We start from the raw sequence: 27,666 nt of genomic DNA on the forward strand, positions 1-27,666 counted from the left end.
AAACTAATGAACTAGTCTGAAACATTCTGTGAGTGACTGACCGAGACCTATGTCACTTCGGGTGAGGAAGAGGATAAGTCCTTCTACTAAGCCCATAATAGGAGGTGATTTGAATTAAGCTAAGAAGCGGCTTGTGAAGCCGGATTCCAATCTCTTCTTTTGAAATCCCTGTCCCTCCCCGGTGCGTGAGACCTAGCGCACCGCGATGGGCAAGCTCGTTGAGGTTAGGTGTGATCTTGTTAACGTCTGCACGTATCCACGTCGGAAAGCGATGATTTAAGTGAGTGCGAGGGGTTCTTTTTCTTTTCCAGAATATAGGCACACTCTCGTGCTAGGTTAATCCAAAGAGCAGTTTTGACGGTTGCTCGTGATTCTTTAAAAACGCCAGGCCTGCGCGGAAGGCGCGGCACAGTCGCACCGAAAGCTAGAATAGCGGCCTTTCAGAGCCTTTTTTTCAAGCACTCATTGCGTAATGCTGCAAGCATACCTGCTTGATGCCCACTGCAGAATTAAGAGTGAAAATTTCAAATTAGTATAAACCGGCATTCGTTATGCTATTTTTCATAATTCCACTGAGAAACGTGGTATCCTCTAAACTAATGCGATGACGAATTATGCCTTAAGTGGATATGCGCCTTAGTTAGTAGCTGAACAAAAAACTGAATGCTAAATCCTTGCCTTCTAAATATTTGATAGGCTTATTAGAACAACACCTGTATCGAATAGGTAGTAACATGGTAATTGCAATGAATGCATCTATGAGTGGCGAGAAGGCAGCTGCGGGTATTTTTTCTCTCTTATTATTCTGAACATTTTCATTACGCCTCCCGGATCATACAACAATATTTGAAGTGGAATTTACTGCGGTTATACTAGCTATTCGTAAACTTCCTGCGACTCATTCGACAGCTGTGATAGTGACTCACTCGTATTCCGTGGGTTCATTTTTATTATCGTCGTCGGCATCAGCAGTACTCAAATCTTTTATATCATTAGTCCTAACAAACACTCGTCTAGTGCGAATGATATGGGTGCCAGGCCATCGTAGTATATTTATAAATGAGATGGCTGACACACCCGCGCCAACATCCCTTGATCTTCCGATTGTGCCAAACATGCTTCTTACAGCTTATGTAACAGCAGCGACGTTCAGAAAACTTTCCCTCTTAAGACTCATCAAACTTTACGATACAAAATCCAGGTTTCTTGCACCTGCACTTCACATAAAATAATAAATGGTGTCCCACGCGTAAATTGGAAGTCTCTGTAAGAAAATTACGCTGCCGTGTACCGCCTATGAATTTCTACTTAAACAGATCTGGTGTGGTGCCATCCCCTGTGTGCTCAAGCTGTAACGAACCTGATTATATAGACCATTTTCTTATCACAAGTAAAAGTTTAAAAAATAAAAGAAAAAATTGCTTCAAAATTTCCTTCATAAATCTAGGAATATTACTTACTACTTCTAATATTTTGTCTTAAGGCGCCGCTTGGCTGGGACACAGCGACAGCAACATCTGCGGGGCTCTATGTAACACGAGAAATTACATGTAAACACACGTAAATTCCCCACGTAATACAAGAAGATTACCTTGCTGAGCCATTGATCAGCTCTCGATTTTTAGAAGCCAATCTACCATTTATCATTTAGCTGTTACACTGTAACGATTTCCACTTCAGAAGAATTTCATATATCGATTACACCTCAGATATTCAAAAAATTTTATTATTTTTATTTCCTTCCCCCCCCCCCCTTTTTACAATGTGCCAAATTAATTTCACAGTCAAAACAAAGTAATCCTATTCCCCTAGTCTGGAAAACCTAAAGGTATTGACTTGCATTAACCACCGGCGTTTTGGCCAATCCCCCTTAGTTTGTGAGAGCCACAAATGAAAGGATCAAGCAAGCAAGCAAAACAAGCTTCTGTAAAGATTTGGAGCATTGAATGATCGGCTCGTTGCGCTATTCGCATTGTGCGATGACTGTTTGCTAATTCGCTGTTTGAAAACGCTTTATAAGTCGTATTAGCACAATTGCTTTCCCGACATCAAGCCTGCCTAAAGCAAGTTTTCCAACAATTCCCAAGCACCGGGGTGGCTCAGTGGTTTCATACTGGGCTGGAACCCAGCAGATCTGGGTTTGAGCCCCACTGTGTCTTTGGTACACGACATTTTTTTCTAATTTAGCGCGATGTGTTTTGCGGACACTGGTAGCGGCGTTGAACAGCTACGGCGCTGCACGAGACACAATTTGTGATCTCATAAGTCGCTCTAAAACGTTGGTGTGAGAGGGGTCGGTCATGGCCAGGGCTATGGCGAACTGTTTCCAACACCACTAGTAGCTAACCTAACTCAGCCCAGGGAGCGTAATTCTTTGTTGCCGTCAACAACTGCCAGCGCGAATTTGCAAGGCTCCGTCCTGAGCAGCGTCGACAGAGTCGCATCACGATTCTCGCCGGCCTTCTGAAATATTGTTCGTGTTTGGGATTTTCGCGTACTTATAGTGAATTGTAGGTTTATATATTGAGAAAATGGGGTGGCCACGAACGTTTCTCTAGATAAGGTGATTTGCCGTTCAGGAAACATTCTAGGAGTCCTACTATCTGTTTCTAAGATGAGTCGCCCTGCCCTAGTAGACGAGAGCCTGACCACCTGAGCGATGGGCAACCGGCGCTTTGTTTATTCATGAATGTCGTTGTGCATACCAAGTCGGCATAATTCGTCTGAGCAAGTGGTTATTGGTAACCCCAGTACTTTTTCAGGCATTTCCGCGGGAGTATGTACAGCCTACTTTTTTGTTTTGGTTTAATTGCTGTCCGAAGAGTCTTAAAAAAAGTGGCTCAACAAAAGTGTGACCAATCCGAAGTATGTAGTCCTCGGCTAGTTTTTTTCTGCGTTTTCATATTCTGACGATTGGTCTCAGCATGTTTCCAGTTTTTGACGAGATGTGCGTGAATGTTTTGGCGTTAAATTCTCTCGTGTCAATAAGTACTCCGCGAACGCTAAACGAATCAACTTCTCGATTGAACTGTCCAGTTTTTGCAGAAAACGCGGTTAGAATTTTGTCCAGGTGTGGCGCTCTCTTAACGCTTTGCATGGATAGCCTGTACAGTAAGAGTTGCGATTTGTTGGAAGAGTATTGGAGGCTTATGCCTTCTTGGTAGGACTCTCGTCTAGCGCTCATTTCAGTGCGTTTTGTACTTCTAGGAGTGATCCTCCCTGACACAAAATTGTGATATCGTCCGAGTAAGCCGAGTGGCCTATATAGGGCAGAGCTGAGCCTTTCTTATAAGTCTCTCGTGACTACGTTAATTAACAAGGGCGAGATGATCACTTTTTATGAAGTGCCTCTAGCACCAAGGGGTAAATCTGACCTATGTTGACCGATTGTGATGGTAGCCGTTCGATTTGTTTATATATTTTATTTACAAGTTGTGCAGGCTCTGTTCGGGCCTAAGCAGGAGTGAGTAACAAATGTAAGTGACAAAACAGAATATAAAAATATAAGAAAATACAATACTAGGTACGACAATAAGAAAATTCTCAACATCAGGGAAAATGTAATTAATACATAGGAATAATGACATTCATACAGAAATAAAAAAAAATGTCAGCAGTAGTCAGGAACATAATATATTGCATATTAAAAATCAAGTGTTACGTCATTGACGAGATGGGCGAACGATTCTGTCGTGTCTGCATTAACGACCTCCTGAGGTAACTTGTTCCATAATGAAAAAGCATGAGGAAGTAATGAGTACTGATGAACGTTCAAATGACTGAATGGTTGTCTAACTGTTTTATTATGATAAATACGATCAAAGCGCACGGACAAGTCGGTTATGTAGCGATTGGGTGAAATTTTGAAGTGACCATGGTACAATTGATAGATGAGTTTTATTCGAGAGACTATTTTACGATGAGTGAGTGTTTTCAGATTTGTTTTCTCGCGAAGGGCAGAGACGCTTGCAAAACGAGAGTAGCTAGAATCAATGAGCCCCAGAGCCACGTTTCGGATCCCCTAGTTTTTTTAATTAGGTATTTTTGATACGGCTCCCAGAAGAGGTCTGCTTATTCTAACTTGGGCCTGATAAGTGCGTTGTAAGCTGTTCGTTTTATAGAAGGTTTTGATTTATTGATTGATTGATTGATTTGTGGGGTTTAACGTCCCAAAACTACCATATGATTATTAGAGACGCCGTAATGGAGGGCTCCGGAAATTTCGACCACCTGGGGTTCTTTAACGTGCACCCAAATCTGAGCACACGGGCCTACAACATTTCCGCCACCATCGGAAATGCAGCCGCCGCAGCCTAGATTCGAGCCCGTGACCTGCGGTTCAGCAGCCGAGTACCTTAGCCACTAGACCACCGCGGCGGGGCCGTTTTATAGAAGGTGAAGTGCGACACAGTTTACGATTTAAAAATGCTAACTTCTTTAGTGCGTTGTTGCAGATGTTATCTTTATGTGTTTCCCAATTTAAATTGCTTGTAAGCGTGACACCACACATTTCACTCGCGTAACCTTTTTAACATAAGTGTTATAATGGTATATTGGAATGCTAATGGGTTTTTTTTTTGTTCGTAACTGTGATGGATGCCGTTTTTGAGGCGTTGAGCTTCAGGCCCCACTTATCACACCAGGCGCAGATGGATTGCAATGCATCGCTGAGTCTGGCTTGATCAGAATGCTGAACAATGTCGGCATAAATAACACAATCGTTCGCAAACAGTCAGATTTTCACAGGTGAATGAACTGAAAAATAAGTATCATTTATCTACACTAAAAACAATAATGGTGCAAGCACGGATCTTTGCGGCACTCCTGAGTGTACATCTAAGGAGCCAGAAACGCCGTCATTGACCATCACATAGTGTTTCTGTGATGACAAAAAGCATGCAACCCAACGGACAATGTTCTTATCAACACCAATAGCTGACAGTTCCGTAAATAAATCATCGTTTGGTACTACAACAAACGTTTAAGGAAAATCTAGAAACACTGCATCAATCTGGCCCTTAAAGTTTAGTGAATTTGCAAAGTCATGAGTGATATCGGCTAATTGAGTTGAAGTGGATAGGCCAGACCGAAATCCGTGTTCGTTGTCTCGAAGCAGTTTATTGTCTTCCAGATGTGTCATATTCGCCTTAAATATTATGTGTTCTAATAGCTTACAAGCTGTGGATGTAAGGGAAGCGCGCCTATAGTTGTTTATTGTAATGGTGAGCTAGATTTATGAATTGAGACTATGCTTGCAGAGCACCAGTCGACGGGTATCGCACAAGTTTCTAAGGAAGTTACATATATCTTATACAAATATTCTGAAACCCAGATTGCATATTTACTAACAAAAAAACGTTTGATATATTATCAGGACCCGGAGATTTCTTTTTGTCTAATTTACTTAATAGGCTGAAAATAACTTCGTTACCTAAATATACTTTAGGCATAAGTTTGACGAGCGTACAATCTGGCAAGTGCGCATGTGAGGCCGTACGCGTAAATACGGACTGAAAAAGGGCGTCGAAACTTTGAGCAATGACAGCAGCATTATCAGTAGTTCCGTCGGATGTTTTTATCTCTGTGACGCTTTTTTTATCTTTTGATACGTAACGCCAGAATCTTTTGGGTTGGTCTGTAATGAAGGAAGACAGAGTAGAAGAAACAAATTGGTCTCTTGCTACCTGCATCTTTTCGTGAAAAATATGTACTAGACTTTGTAGCCATTTCTTGTCACCACGTTTACCACAGCGTTTGATCTTGCGCTTCATATGAATAGAAATGGTTCATTCATGGGTATTCTTTGTTAATACGTTTCTTTTTTATAGGCACATAGCTGCGTTCACAGTGTAATACTAAAGCTCAAAACGTGACCACAATTCATTGACGTCAATCAAATCGCTGAAAGAACGAAATGAGGATTTCATGTAATTAAGTACTGCATCATCGAGCACCTTCTTGTAGTCTCTGACAAATGAGTCGGAAGGTTTATTAGTGGGTCGAAAGCCTGAAATGGGACACTCCACAAAGAGTAATTTGTGATCAGAGATGCCTTCTTTGACAATGACCGAACACTCTTCGAGCAAGCTGCTTGCAAACGCTAGGTCTAGTACAAAAGAACTATTATTCATTGTAGCAGCGGAAACCAATTATTTCAAAGAAAAAAATAAATGCAGTTGACAACAGTGATTCAACAATGCGAGAGTCCTTGCCGTCATGTGAAATATTGGGCTAAGTATTGCTGTGCAAGTTGAAATCTCCAGTCTTAAAAATGTTTGAACCCCAATTTATATTTTGTAGCAGGTAATCGTAGAGTGCTTCTAAGTATTTTGGAGGTGCATTTGGAGGCCGATTAACACTTCCAAAAATGATATTCTTACGAAAAAAATTCAGTTTGCACCACATGCTTTCGTGATTATCTATACCATCCAAACGAGTAATTTTAACATAGTTTTTAATTGCAACTGCAACGCCCCCTCCCCATGATCCTCTGTCCCTACAGATAAGGGTTTAGGATGATAGCACTATTTCCGAATCTTGCGCTTTAGAATACAGCCAGGTTTCTGTGATAACCAAAACGTAAGGTTGGTAAGTTGAAATTATTTCTGCAAGAAGCGGTATGTTATTTAAGACACTTCATGCATTGAATGAAATAATTCGAAGCATTTTCTTAGCTTGTCACTTATTATCGCGTTTACGAGCGGTCGGCCGAGTGAAGCGAGAAGTTGACTTTTCGGGTTGCGCAGACGCAGTGGATTGAGACAGCTCTGTCATGCAGTTTTGAAGTGCGTCCCACACATACAATTTGCCATCAACTTTCAGTTTATCGAAAACAAGCGAAACCTTAGAACCGGTCTTTGTTTTTACAGCGCTGGAACGCCATAACTGTGTACGAGTATCGCGAATATTTTTTAATAAATCTTCCGATATGTATAAGTTGGTGCGTTTCAATTTAAAACGGGACGACAACATCTTAGTAATGCAGTTTCAAAATTACCGTACGAGGGCGCTGTGCGTCCTTTTGACCGATTCGATGTATTCGCTTTATAGAAATGATTTCAACACCAAGACTTTTTCTTAAGACATCACCATTTACTTTCTGTTCTAGTTCTTTTGAGCCCTCCTCATGGCTTTCTTCTACACCATAAACTACAAGTTTATTACCACGACTCCTATTTTCTAGATCATTGACTTTTGCCCTTATCCCAAGAATTATCCTGTTAGTACTCTGATATGTTTCTTTCACCTTGTCCAATTTTTGCTCACATTTCTCAGTTCAACTGAGCTCTTGCTCAAAATTGGTAATCCGAGTTTGGATGTCCGTGACTGATGACTAACTGTTTCAGGTTAGTAGTGAAGGCGACAAAAGTTCTATTTGTTTTTGTTTGCTTTTTAGTAGCTAACGCGAGAAGAGTTTTATTTGTTTTTGTTTACTTTTCAAGATTTTTTATTCATTTACTGTTTAAATGTGCCTCTGATTCTGACTCAGAAAAGGGTATAAAGAGTAAGACAGAATAGAATACAATAAACGTTTATTTCAGGAGCAATAAAGATCGTGAGGAGTGAGAGAGAAAGCTGCCTTTAGGCAGCGTCACAAAGCTCTCACCTCGTGTATCTTGGACTAGTTCAACAAAGCTCAGAAAGAGTGCTCTCAGACCCAGGCTGGCCGTGGCCTGTGATAGGAAGCAGAGATACGTTGTCACGGCCTTCGTCAGGTCAGAGGTAAAATACTCCCTGCATACCTTGTGCAGTTATCGAAAAGGTGCTTTTTGAGTGATACCACTACAGCTACAGTCTGAAGACAATCATGTCGCGCCGGATTAGTACCCCACCATTTGTATAGTACAAGTTCCTATTGAGGGTCGCATGCTCTACTTCCTTGCTTTCACAAGAGGTTAGTAATACCAGCGTAGATTGTCAAATTTACTGAGTTACACGATTTAGAAATAAACACAATCAAGGCCACTTTCCACTCTTCTGGGATGATTCCTCTCTCACAACCCTTGTTGACCTCTTTCGTTAGCATCTCAACAGATATATCATCTAGGTTTCATAGCAGTCAGCTTAAAATACCATCCGGATCTGAGGCCGACCTGCTGTGCCAGTTGTGAAAGACGGCCAAATTTTCCGACTCTGAGAAGGTATCTTCGAGCTTCTGTGCCATGTCACATTTTCTTTTGCGATACTCTTCAAAGCTGCCTGGCTCTAGCGGAAGCTTCTATTCGCTACCTGTTCTACAGCGTTTCTGTCTCCCCAATTTTCTATGCTTCTGTATTAGATGGCACAGTGCCTGTGTTTGATTGCCTTTTGTCTGCGTGTCATCAGGCATATTGTAACCATTGATGAATGAGCCACTTTGGCTCATACGCGTTTTTGGGCGCGAAGAAGAAGAGAACATCTTCGTTGCTCTGGTTCAAGTGAACTCCTGGCTGCAGGTCTTGTTTTGCTCGTGACATTACTGTTGGCGGTGCTGGGTACGTGTACTTCGGCTGTGTCGGCCATCGTGGAGAAAGCTACAACTCCCAGAGCAAGAATCAGCCGCCGCCTGCGTGGGTTGCACCCTGAATTAGGTCCCTTGGCATTGACACCCAGAAAGATGGCAACTGCGATGACAAGCCAGGCGGTCCAAACCAGCGATGCCCATGGTTCTCTTTTCGTCCATGTTTTTCACGTGCCACAGACACCAAAGCCGTTCCATAGAGACATCTTCGAGGATGTTGATGACTGGCTAGACCACTTTGATCGGGTTGCCAGTATCAATGAATGGGACGATTTTCGCAAGCTGCGCCAAGTTTACTTCTACTTGGAGGATTCTGCGATGACGTGGTACGAGAATCACGAGGGCTCCTTTGCAACATGGCAAGAGTCTAGCCGACAGCTCCGTGACGCCTATCGCAACATCGAGAGGAAGGAGAGGGCTGAACAAGCCATATCCTGCAGAAACCAACGGCCGAACGAACGTGTATTCATGTTTGTCGAGGACATGCTTCGGCTCTTCAAGCGCGCGGGCCCGGCCATGCCCGAGGAAAAGAAGGTGCGGCATTTGATGCGCGGAGTAAAAGAACAGCTTTTTGCTGGGCTCGTGCGCTATCCACCAACGACAGTCGTCCAACTCATCAGTGAGGCTGCCACGATGGAACGTCCGCTGCAGCAGCGGTCGTCACAATACAAACGCCAGATCCCGGCCACCGCATGCTCTATCGGCTCTGACAGTGAGTAACAGGTCCTCGCAGACTTCATTCGAAGTATAGTTCGGGACGAATTGCGACAGCTTCAGGCAGTGGGATCCCATCCACCTGTGTCAGCCCTCGCGGATGTAATCAGACAAGAAGTCCGGCAGGCCGTCACACCCCTGGCCCCAATCGCACCACCGATTCCCGAGGCCCCAGTCCTGGCATACGCAGCGGCATTGCGATCCCCCGTGCCACCGGCTACAGATACTGCTCTGCGGCCAAGGTACCAGGCTATGCAGCCATTCCACGACACTGCGTCGAGCCCGCCTCTCGGCTCAAAGTTTTCGAGCCGCCCGCCTATCTGCCGTCTATCTCAAGACAAAGTGGTAGCAAGGCAAGTACGTGGCGCACCTCGGATAACCGTCCGCTCTGCTACCACTGTGGCGAAGTGGGTCACGTATACCGGAACGGTCAATACCGGCAACTAGGTCTCCGCGCCTTCCACCCTGATGCTCGATGCCCGAGCTACGGTGAGCGCCCCCGCAAAATCGAAGCCTATCTTACGGGCCAACATATCCTTCGACTATTCAGCACCACCAGTCGAGATCACCATCGCCTCGCTGGTCTACGTCACCCAGTTTGCCCTCATCGTCTTCCGCACCTTTCAGGAGCCGGTCACCAAGCCCCCGCAGGGGAAACTAGGAACGGCGGCTTCTGGGGGTGAAGTCGCGGCCCGGCGAACTGTAGAAGACCCTCCTTCGACGCAACGACCGGACAAGGACGATTCCGGTTTTGCAGTGTTTTCCGACAGCAAAAAGATTGTTTCTGCCGAAATTGCCATCTTCGTCGACAATCATGCTGTTAACGCCCTCGTCGACACCGGTGCCGACTATTCCGTAATGAGCGCAACACTGGCATCTGAACTGAGGAAGTTTACCATGCCATGGCAAGGACCCCAGTTGCGCATGACAGGTGGCCATCTGTTGACGCCTACTGGTATGTTCACGGCACGCATTCGAATACGTACGTCGACATTTGCGGGCTCTTTCCTCGTATTGCGCGTGTGCTCTCGGTCAGTCATTCTAGGAATGAACTTTCTTCGTGAATACGGGGCCGTCATCGACCTCCGTGAATTACTTGTGTCGTTCGAGGATCCTTTTTGCGCTGCAACTGACAGTATGCAATTCCGGAAAAGAGCGCTCCGTGTTACCGAGGATTCTCTGACTCTCCCACCTCGAAGCAGCCTCTTTGTCAAAGTAGAATCGGGACAGGATGTGTCTGACGCGGTAGTGGCCGAGGCCAAATTGTCTTTCCTTATTTCATGACAAATCAAATCTGTGTTGCCCGAGGAATCATTCAGCCTAGCAATAGGCATGCTCACCAGCTGGTCACGAACTTCAGCGACGAATATCGCCACCTAACGAGACACACTGCCATTGCATATTGTGAAGAACTTGCCGATGCCGATGGTCCGTCTACGTTAGCTTCATTTTCATCGAATGGCCATCCTGACGAGGCCTTCGCGAGCACTAAACAAGAGACCACCTTCGGCTCAACGAGAAAGCCTTTTGCGTATACTCGGCTCATTTCAAGACTGCTTTGCCATACGTCAAAGGTTAAACAGACACCACTTGCTCAACATCGTATCATCACGAAACCCACCGAGAGACCCATCCGACAACATGCCTATAGGGTGTCGCAAAAAGAGCAAGATTCTATACGTGACCAAGTCCAGCAGATGCTTCAGGACGACGTCATTCAGCCATCGACCAGTCCCTGGGCTTCGCCAGTTGTGCTAGTAAAAAAAGGACGGTACGTTGCGTTTTTGCGTTGATTAGCGTAAACTGAACAAGGTCATCAAAAAGGACCTTTATCCTCTACCCCGGATAGATGACTTGTTGGACCGTATACGCAACGTAATTATTTTTCCTCCATGGATTTGCGTAGCGGCTACTTGCAAATCGCAGTGGACGAGCGCGACCGCGAAAAGACGGCGTTTATTACTCCCGACGACCTGTACGAGTTTAAATTGTTGCCGTTCGGTCTATGCTCAGCGCCAGCTACTTTTCAAAGAATGATGGATACGGTTCTTACGGGGCTCAAATGGCAATCATGTCTTGCTTACCTTTATGGCGTCGTGGTCTTTGCAGACACGTTTAAACAACACGTCCAACGCCTTCATGCAGTTCTTGAGGCAAACAGAACAGCGGGGTTGTCTCTCAAACCCGACAAATGTCATTTTGGATATGAAGAACTGAGGTTCCTTGGTCACGTTGTGAGCAATGCCGGTATCCGCCCAGATCCCGAGAAAACCCGCGCCGTTGCCGCCTTTGCCGTGCCCACAAATAAGCGCGACCTACGCCGATTTCTGGGGCTGTGTGCGTAATACAGGCGCTTTGTCAAAAACTTCTCAAAGATTGCTGAACCCCTCATCAAGCTTACAAAAGACGGTGTCTCGTTTGTTTGGTGTCCCGATCAGTGCCATGCGTTCGACACCCTCCGAAACCTCCTCCAGGCTCCGCCTGTACTAGGTCATTTTGACGAAAGCGCGGACACGGAATTACACACTGACGCCAGCAACGTTGGACTAGGAGCGGTATTAGTCCAGTGGCATAATGGCCTAGAGCGCGTGATCGCTTATGCGAGCAGAACGTTATCCCCAGCAGAGAAAATCTATTCTGCAACCGAAAAGGAATGCCTCGCTGTTGTCTGGGCCATAACAAAGTTCCGCCTATACTTATATGGCCACCCATTCAGGGTAGTTAGCGACCACCATTCCCTTTGTTGGCTCACGAATCTCAAATATCCCTCAGGTCGTCTAGCACGATGGAGCCTTCAGCTACAAAATTTCGATGTCCCCATCGTCCATAAATCTGGGCGGAAACTTACCGACGCTGACTGTCTCTCACGTGCACTGGTCGAAAATGCCAACACTGACCTTGAAGACAACGACACTTTTCTTTCTGCCGTGTCAGCAACCAGCTTAGCTCAGCAACAGCGTCACGACTCGGAGCTCATCCCGCTCATTGACTACCTCGAAGGACGCAATTCCCACCTTCCTCGAAGCTTCGCACGCTCACTATCCTCCTTTTGTTTCCGTGATAGAGTGCTTTATACAAAGAACTTTCATCCTACACAAACTAAGTATCTGCTTGTTGTGCCAACTACGCTTCGTGGTGACATTTTACGTGCGTCTCATGTTGAGCCATCATCCGGACACCTCGGCTATACGCACACGCTGCAACGGATTCAACGCTCCTACTACTGGCCACGTCTCGCGAAGACTGTGAAGCACTACGTTCGCACATGTCGCGACTGTCAGCGACGTAAGATTCCACCTTTACGACCAGCGGGACTACTGCACCCAATTGGCCCACCAAAGGCACCCTTTCATCAGATTGAAATGGACTTGCTGGGGTCATTCCCCACGTCTTCGTCTGGAAACCGGTAGATAGTGGTCGCTACAGACTACTTAACAAGCTACTGTGAAACCAAGGCACTTCCAAAAGCCACCGCAGCAGATGTCACCCAATTTTTTGTTAACAGCATCGTCTTACGTCACGGTGCTCCAGCTGTCGTCATAACTGATCGTGGGACAGCTTTCACCGCAGTGATGCTGCAGGAAAACTTGCGATTAAGTGGCACGAAACATCGTGAAACAACGGCTTACCACCCGCAAGCAAATGGGCTGACTGAACGACTCATTAAGACAATTGCAGACATGCTTTCAATGTATGTGGACATCGATCATAACAACTGGGACGCCATACTTCCCTACGTAACTTTTGCGAATAACACTGCTGTTCAAGAAAGTACTGGTTTCACACTTTTTCGCTTAGTCCACGGTCGCGACGTCACGACGATGCTCGACGCCATGCTCCTGCTCGACAACTTCGGAACATACCACACGGATGCCGCAAAATTCGCGCAGTGCGCAGAAGAGGCCCGTCAACTTGCTCGTCACTGTATTCAACGTCACCAAACCGCAGACGCGCACCTCTACAAACTTCGCCACTGGGAAGTTATTTTTAAGCCAGGTAATGAAGTCTGGGTGTGGACCACTATCCGACAGCGTGGACGTTCAGAAAAGCTTCTTTGCCGCTACTTCGGCCCTTACAAGGTTGTGCGACGTCTCAGCGACGTCACTTACGAGGTTCTCCCACAAGGCAATTCGAGATGTTCTCGTTTCACCCCGCAAACTGAAGTCATTCACGTTTCACGTCTCAAACCATACTTTTCGCGCTGTGAATTGCCAGTGAGTGTTGTTGTTGTTGTTGTTGTTCTCCTATTGTTAGTGGCGCATACCCACTGTGGGGGATTGGCCAAGAATCGAGTGGCTTTAAAATTTACTGTTCAGATTTAGAATTATGGAGGTATAACAGAAAAATTACCGATAGCCTATAGGCAAATGTGGTGCCTAATGTAATGTATACAAATATTTACATAAACAAATTTATTCTTAGAATAGAGCAATTATCTGATTTTATACGTATATAATTATGTGGACATGTTAAGATAAGGAAACTGGTTAATTAGTCAACCTATTCGTTTCATCAATATAGTCTTGGACGGCCGGGCATACAGTGCTATTAGAGAAACCAGAAATGGAAGCTCCAAAAGACAAAATGACAGACAGAGTTAAGTCCATACTAATTCCACGCAAAGGTATTTCTAATAGGGTTTTTCTTAATGTGTTCAACCGCCTGCAGGTAAAAAGAAATGGTCTATTGTTTCCAGTACATCACAGAATGCGCACAGTGGCGGAGGTGCCTGAGCAGACCTGTGTTTATAGAAATTTAGATGTCGTACCCGGCAACGCAGCCTTGTGATAGCTACTTCTTGTTTTAGAGTGACTGACTTTATTGGTAACTTCACGTCTTTCTTTTTGTTTCGTCTTTTTCTTACATTTTTCCTAGTTTTCTTATTTCTCATTTAACTTTTGTCCCCACAACCAACTACGTTATTCCGCCTTACGCCATTCATTTTGCTCACATGCTAACTTTCATCTAATTTTCTTTTCTTTTTTGCCTTCATGTACAGCGTCGAGACGATGCTTCTTGGGAGAGGGGGTAATGCCACCATTGATGAACGAGCCACTGTGGCTCATACGCGTTTTTGGGTGCGAATAAGAAGAGAACATCTTCGTTGCTCTGGTTCAAGTTAACTCGCACATCTAAGATGCCGCTGGAATAGACAGTGGTGTGCAACACGGCACTTAGAGGTTACTTTTACAAGATTGCGTCGCAGAATTCCGCAACTGAATTATTATTTGCATAAAGTTGGTCTAAAGGCGTCACCTTTATGTCAGACTTGCGAAGAAATGGAAACGATAGATCACCTATTTTTGTTCTGTCGCCAATATTCTCATCAGCGGAAAAGATACCAGGTAGCTCCACTTGAAAAATTGGGATTAGAATTAAATGTGGCAGTAATTTTGTCGTTTGGCAACATTAAATTCGGTTATAGCCACAGGGACGTCTGCTCTGCGGTATTAGAATACATAATTGAAACAAAGCGATTGCCATGTTAATCTGCCTATATATATATATATATATATATATATATATATATATATATATATATATATATATATATATATATATAATATTTTAGACCCACCATTACCTCTGTGTCAAATCGCATCTGATAGCCTGCATCGCTCCCTGCTTAGATTTACTCTTTTTTCGATTTTCGGCTTTTCTTTCTATATTTTAGCCCAAAATTACGTTTTGTTTGAAAAACCATTAGTCTTTTAGTTAAGATCCTGCCGCCCGGTTCTTGGCCGATCCCCCTTTGTGGGTGTGCGCCAGAGTATCAAGGATCATCATCATCATCAACTCCTGGCTGCAGGTCTTGTTTTGCTCGTGACAATATGTTGAAGAAAATTCCATTTGTTTAGCTTAGTGCATGCTTCCTTGGACTCCTGCACAGAACTCATATCAGTCCAGCTTAGCTAACTTGGTGCAGTACTGTTCGATTCCCCTGTTAATATTCCTTACTCTTTTCCGTCCCCTCCGGCGAAGCCTTCATGTTTTCCATCTCTTCACCATAGACTTTGGCTTCTAAGAGATGCGCGAGATACGAGTTCATGTTAGAAACATCGGTCTTGGTTGGATGCGAAGTTTTGGTCTGTCTGCCCATCTGTCCATCTGCCCGTCTGTCCGTCTGTCCGTCCGTCCGTCTGTCCGTCCGTCCGTCTGTCCGTCCTTCTGTCCGTCTGTCCGTCCTTCTGTCCGTCTGTCCGTCCTTCTGTCCGTCTGTCCGTCCTTCTGTCTGTCTGTCTGCCAGTCTGTCTGTCTGCCAGTCTGTCTGCCAGTCTGTCTGCCAGTCTGTCTGCCAGTCTGCCAGTCTGTCTGCCAGTCTGCCAGTCTGTCTGTCTGTCTGTCTGTCTGTCTGTCTGTCTGTCTGTCTGTCTGTCTGTCTGTTTCTGCCACTCGATTCAGCCACCAGAGCGAAAGTTCAACTCCTCGATGACCGATCACCCATCTTGATCTCTCTTTTGCGTTCATACCAGCGAACACCGGCAAAGAAAACGCAAATAATATGCATAGTTGTGAGCGACACCAACATGCTAGTATTATACGGTAGTTCGAAAGACCGCAGTGCCCATTACGTTGCGCTGACAACGCCACTCTATGAACAAATATTGGGTATTTTGTACGCTTATCCAAAGCTAAATTCACTCGAATTGGCACAGAACCGCATTCATTTTGTCTCGCCGCCACGCACTCTCGGTGGGCTTGGTCACGTGGATAATCGAGCTCGCTTGCCTCTATGGTCAATCGGCGCGCTCGTGGTCGTTTGATTATATTGGTATATGACATATCTTCTACGAAGAGCTATATGTCTATGAAAAATATGAAAACAGGTGTTAAGATGAAAAATCATGGCTTGCATTTCAAGTACATCATGATTGACGTGCTGGGCTTAAGGTGGGTTCGTGGCCGGTTGGCTCACTTGGTTTTCACTAAAAATTGAACTTCCTGAGGAGACCGTTTGAAGAACACGAACAAAAAGGTAACACAAGAAAATTGTGAGCTGAATTTCATGTGAAATAGGATTTACAAGGTATGGTCTTTGTGTACTCACGGCCCATTGGCCTGCTTACTAACAAAATTGGTAAAGCATGAGGTTACTGTATGACGAACACAAATGACAAGTACCGCAAGGACTGGATGCTAACATAAAAATCCAGACGTGCACGTTATTGTCGGCAAGATTAACAAGCAACAATCTTGACGGGCTCGTGGCTTTTTCGCTAGCTTAATATACACCTCCATTGGCATTGAATGACGTTACTGACTCACGAGCATAAATGATAGGGTGTAAAAAATATGGCGTTTCTTGTCAACACTACAAAATTCATGCTCGTGATACAGCTAACCCTCCGCAATACCGGTGTTAGTATGTATCAAGCTAGCGAAATCGCTGCTAGCGTATCGTGAGAGTGGCATGTGAGCCAGCTCATAGGTTATTGCGATACATGCTAATATTTTCATGCTACCGCTTGTCATTCATATTTTTCATACAGTCATTCATATTTTTCATTCATATATGTCATTCATATATGTCATTCATATTTTTCATACAATAACATTTTTTAGTATATATGTACACCACCATACCATGAGATTGAATTGAATTGTTTTTGAATTGCTTATTTTTTCGGTAACCAAAGAGCTTGTCGGGGGGCTATAGCAAAAGGCAACATTTATAGTCGCCTGAGTAGACTCCTAGCCCCAATGGGTAAGCCGATGATTGTCTAGAAACTAACTCAGTCCACACTTTTAGATTTATCTGCAGGTTGCATGGCCACGCTCAGATTGAAAGCTGTGGCAAAGCTGAAAGGAAATTACAGTATGTGTTATACTAGCTCACTGTTATCATTTTTGGATAAACAAGCTTGATTTGTTCTTCATGAATGCATTTTCTAGCTTAGCTATATTAAAGAAATTTCCTGGTGGAGTGCGTATTTTACGCGCACTTATGCATTTTCAATCTGCTGCAGTTGGTAAGCTGAACAAAAAAGTCACAAGCGCCTTTAATTAACGTCACCAGAAAGCATCTTCAAAGAAGGCAATCCGGCGTAGTGGCAGGTGACATTTATCTAAATTTAGATTATTTCAAATTGATATGTGGGATTTAACGTAACGAAACCAACATATCTTTATGTAAGATGCCGTAGAAAAGAGCTCTCAAAATTTCGACCTGGGGCTTTTAAAGTGCACCCATAAAGCTGCATTTTCGCCTCCAACGAAAATTCCGCCGCCGTAGCCGGGATTCAATCTCGTGACCTGCGGGTCAGTAGCCGAATACGTTAGCCACTAGACGACCAAGGCAGAGCTAAAATTATTCCTGTCATTTTCTTTCTAGGTCGAAGGAAAGCGACTATTTATACGAATGTGCGCCAGCGCTTTGCGACAAGCTGAAACGCGGCCGCAACTGTGGTAGACGACGAATTACCGCCGGCCACAGCACTCGTTGCACCTGTGCTAAACTTGTTGCCGCAGCCAGCTAACAATATGGCCCAGCAGACAATACGCTCTCCGGTGCTCCCTTTGACAGTGGACCCCACTATACACAATCATGTTATTGTTTAGGACGACAGTCAGTTGGGCATATTGGATTAAGTTCACTATGAAGCAAGCGCTAAAAATAGACACACTTAGATAGGACACAGACGAGCGCTCACTAGCAACTGAAAATTTTATTTCGAAGCGAACACTTTTAAATGCATTTCATGCATGTACTTCAAGTTAATCCCTCCCACACCTGGCAACATCAACATGATATACCAAGAAAAAAACACTCCCATATTCAATGGCACACAACCGGAAACAAGCGCGTGTTAAGCCCTCAATAAACTAAAAAAGAAAACGTAAAAAGTGCACCGAGTTATGCTACGTCCAAAAACAGATAATTTCACATCTGTTAGTAGAACAGACCCTTGATTGACGCAACTGGCACCTCATTTTCTAATTCGATACGCTTCCAATATTTCTCTCTTTGTCCGCTTCTTGCGCCTGTCAATTATTCGTGTGTCTGAAAATGAAAATTTTGGATGGCCGGTGCACTCCTTACCGTGCATAGCTAAGTGTGAGTAAGGGGCCTCCTTCAGTAAACTCTCGTGTTCACGAAAGCGCGTCACCTGAAGCCGACCCGGCTTACCAACGTATTCCTTTCCAAATGTGAAAGGAGTTGCGCTTTCTCTACAGTGTCGTCTGTTTCTACACTCACTTGCAAAGTGGTCTCATCATCAAGCGATGCACGGAAGTCGTGTTTGACCTCTCTGCTACGCGCAGACGTGCCTGGCTCTACTGCGTACTAGACAATGGGGACCTTTGGGTTTAGCTGACCATAAGAGATTGAAATTTTTGTTCTCCCGGCACAGAGACAACATGTCTTTGTTATGCCCAACTACTGACGTCAATGTCACAGCATCAATTTCCTGCGATGGCGGCCGCCCATCAAAAAATGAGGAACCTTCGTGGCCAGTGTGCCAGAAAAGAGATGTAGATTAAAGAGCACTAAACGGCCTCAAATTTAGGATACTTCCACGACAGCTCCCCTAACATTTATTCACTTCTGGAAACATGAAAAATCTTTTGCCGCTTTCTAAATGTTGATATATCGCCCACCACGTTTTGTTTGAGCAAGCGGAATCGAAACATGAATGAGGACATGGTGTGACGGAAAAACACAACCCTCATTGCACACACACAGTATTAAACAAGTACACATAGAATAATAAAGCTACTGATCGACAGTTCTTCAGAAATACCTAAAAAGTCTTGCAAGGCCAATGCCCAGATGCGTCTCTACTCGCTCAGCACGCCCGTTGATCCTGGCGTCCTCACTTGTGCAAAACAGCGCTCCTCGAACAAGTTGAAGTACACAAACGTCGTTCCCATCAGGTGCTGGGATTCATAGTGCCACTAGTAACTCCAGGCATAGTAGAATTTAGAGCGCATGAACAGACAAGTAACGATAAAAGAGTTATACAGTCGAGCACTCACTTCCATGTAAAGCTTCTTTATAGAAAAGGCAAAGTTTTGTCCTACACCGGACACGGAAACGCATGCGTGAAACTACTGTCTCAAACAGGATAACAGCTATCCCCTATGAGTTAAAAAACGCCGAAACCCCACGTGCCTCATACACGCGAAGACATCATACAGAAAAATCAAACCAGTGAGACCAAATACCACACATGCCAAGCATGCGAGAGAGTGGCCTTTGATGGCCTGCTCTCAGCATCGAAAACTTATCTATGCATGCCACTTGATGGTTATAAGGTAAAAGGTGGCTGGCTGACTCACGTGTAAGCATTCAGTAGGTAGTAAAAGCTCCCATTATTTCTCCTGTTGTCTTGTTTTTGTGCCAAAAAAGAACAGAAGTGTTGCTTAATTCTTGAATGCAGCCACATTGTTGACGGTGCCGCGTGAGGTAGGAATATGAGGTGCCTACTAGGGAGCTCTGGTTCTTCCTCAGCCAAATATTTTGGCCGCGGCCAGTATAACCTAGGTTGTGTTTGCCGCCTAGAAGGTAATATTGTTAACAATTAACGTTGGAAACATAGCACAGAAAACACATCTCTATTGAAAATTTGGCCAACGGTGGACATGATGGGACCCACAACCCACCATCTTGGTCGATTATGGTAATGAGTATTGATGGAAGGATGGTGAGCACATGGTGGATAATGGGAGTGATAGACAGAGGGTGGGAATAATGGGACAGGTGGTGGATGGAGGGAGTGGTGACCAGAAGGTGGGCATAATGGCACAAACCATTTTGGTGGATTATAGTAATGGGTAATGATAGAGAAAAGGTGGATAGTGAGAGTAATAGACAGATGGTGGGCGAATGGTGGACAGATGGCAGACGATGGGAGCGGTGGGCAGTTGGTGCGGCGGTGGACGGATGACGGACAGATGATAGTGGGACAGTGGAGGTGGAGGACAATGAGAGTGGTAGGAAGATTATGGGTGGACGACCCTGAGTGTAGGCCAGAGATAAACTGGTAGATAATGATGAGTGTTGGAAGCCAGATTCATAAATTTTTTTAAAAAGACATTGCACTTTATAAGCTCAATACACGTTACCACCTACCACTGATCTTAACAAGCTTTCTTGTCTGCGTCTATATGTGACAAAGCATGCTGCCACATGTTGCTGCAGCAAAAAAAACCTATCACGTTTCTTGAAAAAAAGACCTCTGTTTATTTTTTCCTTTTTGCTGTGGTGCCTAACATATACGCTTTGCAGACTTGCATCATAAGGTACCTTCTTTGGAGCTTGCAGATGGTAACGAAGCAGTTTTCTTGAAGTGGCAAAGCTGGTCCCAAGCGGCATGCTTGAAGTGAATTTCCAAGCAGGGTATAACAAAATGCAATGAGAATAAATCAACCGTTTTTGCTGAAAAATTGAGCAATAACATTAGTTATACCAGTCGCAATCAGTTTAACCAAAGATTCATGAATCTCTAACCTGAAAATTATACACTAAAACACTTTTGAACGATATTTAGTACCAGAGGTTTGCCAACATATTATATATTGCTTGTAAACTAAGCATAAAAGCTCATTTAGGTTTGCGACATCAGAACTGGTATGAGTATACCGAGCACTGCAGGTGCACTGATTTTTTTTTCGTGGCTTGCCAACACAAGCAAGAAAGGAAGAGGCATCAACACAATAGCCAATAAATGAAAAGGCGTACAGTAGTAGAAAAAAAGTGGACAAAAATACCTTCATTGTAACATTTTTTCAATCCAGCACACTAGGTGCTTAACGTGAGAAGTTAGTTCAGGACATGATTTTTTCTTTGGGCATGTTAACTGACAGCTAGCTCACTCACGCCCTTTCACTACTCTTCAATTTTCCAGGCCCCTGCCCCCACAAGTTCTTACCTCTCTGCCTTTCCTTCATTTTCTTCTCTTTCTCCCTACACTTCTACACTTTCAGAAAAGTGTATTCATTGAATGTGTACTAACCACAAAACTATGGCTGTTTACATAAGCAATAATAAAGGAAGTGGTTAAAGGAGCCACAAATTTTGAAGTGTTCTTTCATCATATAGGCAAAGACATATGCAGCAAGGTCGAGCACATACCAGCCTAATAACAACCCGTGATCAAGAACTTGCTCTCTGCTGCGAGAGAGACAGTGAAGTAACATTGATAGATGAGAAACACTGTGCTTTTATTGGGATGCTGTCAAGAACGCACGAGTAGTAGTGTCGCTGCTTCTACTGAAGATCTGTATTTTATTCATATGCGGCCCACAATTACATGAATGGCAGTGAGCCAGCAAATATGCCCCATTTGCACAAGTTGGCAAAATGTCATGTTCTTATGCGTCCTCATTTACGTTCCATACTTTCTGGCTGACATAATTCTTGCCACTGAATAGCATGGTTTCATGGACACTAGTGGCTCATTTTGGGCACACTTTCGCATGTTTCTTGCAGTAACTACTTTCGTTGCTGCCATCAGATAATAATATTGTGATCAGAGTTATAACAGCTTTCCACCCTTCCACCTTTTTAAGGATAACAATCTGCAAGCAATGTCCGTCACCAACCTTTTTTTTTTGCTTGTGTACGACCCAGTACAAATAAGGCTCAAGCTCAGGCTTCATAGTTCACAACTCCTGCTAAGCGTGGGAGGGAAACCAGCCATGCACAACTCATCCAATTGGTTTTGAAGACTTCTGCATATCTCGTTGGTGCATGACCATGCAAGTGCAGATTTAAAGGGACACTAAAGTGAAATAGAAATTTACGTCGGAGTGAAAGCTAAATGTATGGCGAGATAAAAAATGACAATATCATCATCATCAGTGCCCTATTTACCGAGAAATTAAGGTAAATGTACAAGAACACAAGCGCCGCGGTAGGACATTTTTGAAATGGTCGTGATGACATCAGACGGACCGCTTCCGCCTACAATTATTCACTAGTAATTGATCTAACTGCACTAAATAAAGACCCTTCCGTGCAACAGAAGACGCAATAAAACGCTGCTTGTTCGTTTCTGTTTGATCCATGGAAAAGTAAACCACCGGATTGTACTATAGGGAATAACGCGAGTGGTTCAAAAGTTCCATTTTCGCGTGGTTACACGGGACAGTTTGTTGAATGGATGGAAACAACTTTATTTATACGTCCTGTACAGGGTGTAACCACCTGGCTTGCTAATCCCACTTTGGGACTGGGAGGTTAAGCCTCCTAGCCCTGTCGTGGGCGTACTGGAGAGCCAGGACTTGGTGGATATGGTCGTGAGACTATCATTCCTGTAAACCGTTCCCGGGAAATGCCAAGACCAAGCGACCCACATTACCGGAGCATATGATGTAGCGTGCATACTTCTTTCTTACATGCCTCGCAAACAACATTCATATCTTTTATATCGTACCATTCTTTTACCTGTGCCGGTGAGTAAAAATACTGTGTCTGTAATTGTCTAAGAGTGACCGCTGGTGCTCTGTATGGTCTACTGTGAGGGGGTGCAAACTCTCTCCTCCCCAGGTAGTAATGTTTAGTAATTTCATTATATGTCATGGGCGTATCCCGTTGTGGATTTTCGAATCCCGCAGAATCAAAGCCACGTGTAAAAGCGTCCCTGTCCGTAAGTTCACGGGCAACGCTAGTGGCCGATTGATTTGGATTCATGGAAATGTCATCGAGTGATTCAAGGTGCGCTGGGAACCAATATATGTAATGTGTATCAATAGCCTTTTTACTATTATTATTTCGAACTGCTTGTGGTGTGATCCTGCCCCTGATGAAGGCTCTGATGGCTGGTTTTGAGTCACTGTATATCTCGGTGTATCGATCATCCGTCAGGGCCAACGCGATAGCAACCTGTTCAGCGACTTCCGGTTTAGAAGTGTAAACAGTGGCGCAGTTGGTATACCTGCCCTGGTGGTCAACTACTACCGCGGCGAACTTCTTTCGGTCTTTCTAAGAGGCTGAGTCGACAAAGCAAGACCCGCTGCCTCCTTTATCCAACTTCTTTAATAAAGCCTTAGCCCGGGCTACCCTTCTGGCGACGTTGAAGGTTGGGCGCATATTTCTTGGCAACGGGGCAACGACGATGCTCTCTGCAAAGTCCTGTGGTATCTTGGTGTACGTCTCCTGGTCTATGACAGGGTTGATCATGATTCTATCGAGGATCGATCTTCCCCTGCAAGTGGTAGAGAGTCTTGCTATTTGTGACATTTCTTGAGCCTCCGCGATTTATCTAGTCGTGTTGTGTACCGCTAACTTGAGCAATTTTTGAGTGCTGGTGCGAAGCGGGAGACCCAGTGCACTCTTGATGGCTTTCTTGATCACCGAGTCGGGCTTCTTTAGTTGGGTTTGTGTCCAGATATACATAGAAGCTGCATCTGAAATATGACATAGCACGAAAGAGTCGATCAACCTGATAAGATTGTCCTCTTTCATGCCTTTTTGTCTCCCTGCAAGTCGTCTGATCATCCGTTATGCATTCTCTGTCTTGAAGATAATTTTCTTAAGTGCCGCGTGATTCGTGCCATTTGCATCCATGAAAAAGCCCAGTACCCTCATCGTGTCGACTCTGGGTATACTTACCCCGTTTTTGGTCAATATATGTATGTCACTTTCGGATAGTGGCTTCCAGTCCTTAGGTCTCCCCCTTTCTCTTTTCTGTAAAGTAATCACGTCGATTTCTGTGGGGAGCACTGGAGATCAGTGGGCCTCAAGTATTCCTCCACTGACTGCACCGCTTCTGTGAGTGCATCTTGTACATGTCCTTCACTACCACCAGCACACCATATAGTAAGGTCATCAGCATGGATGGTGTGGTGAATGTTGCTGATATTGCTCAGTTTCCTGGACAGGCCGATCATGCACAAGTTGAAGAGGACGGGAGAGATCACCGAGCCTTGAGGGGTTTCACGATCACCGAGTTGAACCACGTCTGAGTTGGTGTCTCCTACCCTTAACCTCGCTGTACGTTCCCCTAAGAAAGATTTTATGTAATTATACAATTTCGACCCAAGTCCAATTTTCTCTATCGTTTGAAGAATGTACTTGTGCTTAATGTTGTCGAATGCTTTCTCCATCTGTAGCCCAAGGATGGCTTTGGTATCTCTAGAGTATCGGTCTAGAAGGTCGTGTTTAATCAGCTTCATAGCATTCTGAGTAGATAGTGAAGATCTGAAGCCTAACATATTGTAGGTGTATATGTTGTTGTCCTCCAAGAAATGCTTAAGCCTGTTGAGGATTGCATGCTCGGCAACTTTTCCTACGCATGATTTTAGCGATATTGGTCGCAAGTTCTCAAGACTCGGAGGTTTACACGATTTCGGTATTAGTATGACTTGAGAAAGTTTCCATTCATCTGGAACTTCACCTGAATTCCATGCTTCGTTATTAAAATCAGTCAGTGATTCAATGGAGGGCTCATCGAGATTCCTTAGTGACTTGTTGGTGACACCATCTGGGCCGGGGGCAGACTTTCTGTTGAACTCACTCAACACCCTTCTGATTTCAGATAAAGTGAAGGGTCGATCCAGTTCCGGCTGCGGGGCTCCCCGGTATTCCGATCGTGGAAATCGTTCTGGCTCCTTAGCGACTGGTAGGTATTTCTCTATGAGTTGTTTAGCAACTGTTTCAATGTCTTGATTTTTAAGGGCTGTGTGTTTGGCCCGGGCAAGACAGTGTCTCTGGTTGAACCTGGTGCCTTGCTCATCTAGGAGGTGCTTAATAGGTTTCCATGCTTTGCCGTTCCTGATCTGCCCATCAATCGTTTCACGAAATTTATCCCACTGCTGCTTACATAGGTTGGTGCAGTGCAGTTCGATTTGTTTATTCAGTTCTACTATTTTCTTCCTTAGTTTACGATTCAGTCGTTGAGTCCGCCATTTTTTGCTTCAAAAAAGTGCCTGCTTTGCTTCAATTAAGTGGGCTAGTTTAGAATCCATGGCCTCGACGTTAGCGTCAGTGAGAAGCTTTCTGGGGGCCAATTTGATATCATTCCTGATGGATTCGCACCACTCTTTGAGGCTTGGTTTGGTAGCATTTGGTTCACTTTGCGTTCTAATTCTGCGAAAGGCATCCCAATCAACAATATCAAATTGTCGAGTGCAGCCTTTCTCAACCTCCAGCGTAACCTCGAGAACATAGTGATCACTGCCGAAGTTATGACCGGTATTTGTCCATATTGGATGCTGTATGTTCTTGACAAAGGTTAAGTCGGGTGTGGTGTCTCTACAGACAGAATTGCCGATTCTTGTGGGATACCCTTTATCCGTAATCAATACCAGGTCTTGCTTGTCAGAATGATGCCATAGATTCCTGCCTTTGGGGTTTGTCGCAGTATATCCCCAGAGTTCATGAGCAGCGTTCAAGTTCCCTAATATGATTAGAGGCCTATCTTCCGCGAGTTTCGTAGCTTTCTCGAAAATTATCTTGAACTGTTGTATGTAGTGCTTCGGGTTACTCTAACTGTTGAGGACAAATAAGTTGTTGCATCTTTAATTTTTGTATGAAACCGGCACTAATACCTCCCCCTTGAGATACTCTAAGTTCTTGTCCCGAATGCCTAGATCGTGACACATGTGTGTCAGCTGCCTATTTACACACACATATAAGCCTCTACCATAGTTTTCGCACTCTATAGCTCTATACCCCATGAGCGTGACGTGTCCGTACCCAGTTTCTTGGAGTGTTATTATATCCGGCTTAGATTGTAGTTATCTGAGATATTGCTGGAGTGTGGCACGTTTGTTGTTGTACCCCCCGCAATTTCATTGCCACACTCGAAATTCTCTTTTAGTGTGGGCCATCTTGGAAATTCGTATCCCCTGCTTGGGGAATAATGGAACTGTGAGGAACGATGGTCCACGCTGCGCTCTGTCGTTGCCAGACATACTCATCACTTCAAGAGTTTTCACTCTTTCGCTAAATGCCTTAAGCCCTTCCTTGGGATCATTTAATGTACTCTGCCTTTGTCCCACACTCATCGTCAACTGTGAGACGCTGTCCATGATCATTTTCATTTCATCTGCAAATGAGGCTAGTGTTTGTTTCATTTCCTCAATGTGCGTTTCAATATTCTTGAGCTTACTTTTGACGGCTCTGCGCTTAGCCGACATGGCTTCATCACCCACAGGCACGGGGACTGGCGTTTCCTTTGGCGTGTTTTTGTTCTCGGCTGGCTTGGTTTCACTTAAAAGTTTTTTTAATTTCTGCTAATTCTGTAAGCTTATTTTTGTACATTTCTCTTAGTTCTTCATTCTCTTTCTTAAGCCTCTCTATTTCCCCACTTTGCTCTGGGGGTGGGTCGCAAAGCATGACACTTACCGATTCGGTTCGCACACTATCAGCCCAGGCAAGTCATCTGTTGTCGGAAGATTGTCCTCTGATAGTTGGCCTCTTGTCCGTCCTTGCCGATCCCTTGACTTTGTCGGCCCACGTGGAACCAATGACTCCTTCGGATTCTGGGTTGATCAATTGACTCCGATTCCCAGACCTCACCACAAATTTGGACTTGGATGCACTCCTTCTTCTCGATCTAGATACACTCCTTCCTCTGGATCGGGGGCGATTTCGAGACCTGGACCTGCCGCGAGATGCTGCTCTTGGCTTCGAGTCGTCCATTGGAGCTGATGCCGTGGAGTGCAGCTCGGATGAGTGCAGATTCACCGGATTGTCGACTTGTTCCTTTTCAGCATTGGCTGCCATTGCTCTTTCACTTCTTCTTCTTCTAAAAACGTATGGAATTGTGTAACGCTGTCTGCACATATTGTCTGCCGTGGGGTGTGGACCACCGCAAAGTTCACATCTGGGTTGGCACTTTTGTTCCTTATTCACGTTTATTTCTCCACACCCTCTACACACGGTCTCTTCCGGGGTGGGGCACACGTCAGCTCTGTGACCGAGCCGGCCACAAGCATAACATATATCGATTTTTTTCTTGTAGAGTGAACACTTCTCCAGGATTGGATCATACCTGACCAAATTCGGAACCTTGTAACCGTCGAAGGCGATGATCACCGTGCCGGTATTCTTAATTCTTTTAGCCGCGAGCGCCAAAGGGTCTCTTCGGTTGACAATGATTATCTCAAGCTCTGACGGCCTGTCGGCGATGTCGATGTTTCTTATCACTCCTTTGCACGTAATATCTGGTGCAGCCTCATAGGCGTTGATTTCATAATTGCAACCGCCCAGGTCTATTGATGTTATTCTCACGTACCTCTCAGCATTTTCCCGCTCGGGTGTGCTCGCCACCATTATGTTCTGGCTGATGTCGGGGCAGATGATGTCTGACGCCGTCTGATCCGAGCCCAGCCTTGGAGCTTCTATGATGGCTTTGCCTACCTTGGTGGAACCCATCTTGCTAATATTGATGCCACCACGTGGTTGTAGGACAATCTTGAAGTGATCCTTAGGCATGTAGGGCACGCGGGACGCCCTTGTGACTCTGTTCTTGACCTGATTGTCTTGCTCAAATGTTCTAGACGCC

The 27,666-nt window shown here is 44.7% G+C and overlaps 1 protein-coding gene across 1 annotated transcript in view; it reads left to right on the forward strand.

The window, feature by feature from the left end:
• LOC142767570 (uncharacterized) overlaps positions 1–27,666 on the forward strand; it is a 455,408-nt gene that overhangs the window by 347,186 nt on the left and 80,556 nt on the right. The window lies entirely within an intron of this gene.

Source organism: Rhipicephalus microplus, chromosome 7 (assembly GCF_043290135.1).
Source record: "Rhipicephalus microplus isolate Deutch F79 chromosome 7, USDA_Rmic, whole genome shotgun sequence".
NCBI classification, from domain to species: domain Eukaryota; kingdom Metazoa; phylum Arthropoda; class Arachnida; order Ixodida; family Ixodidae; genus Rhipicephalus; species Rhipicephalus microplus.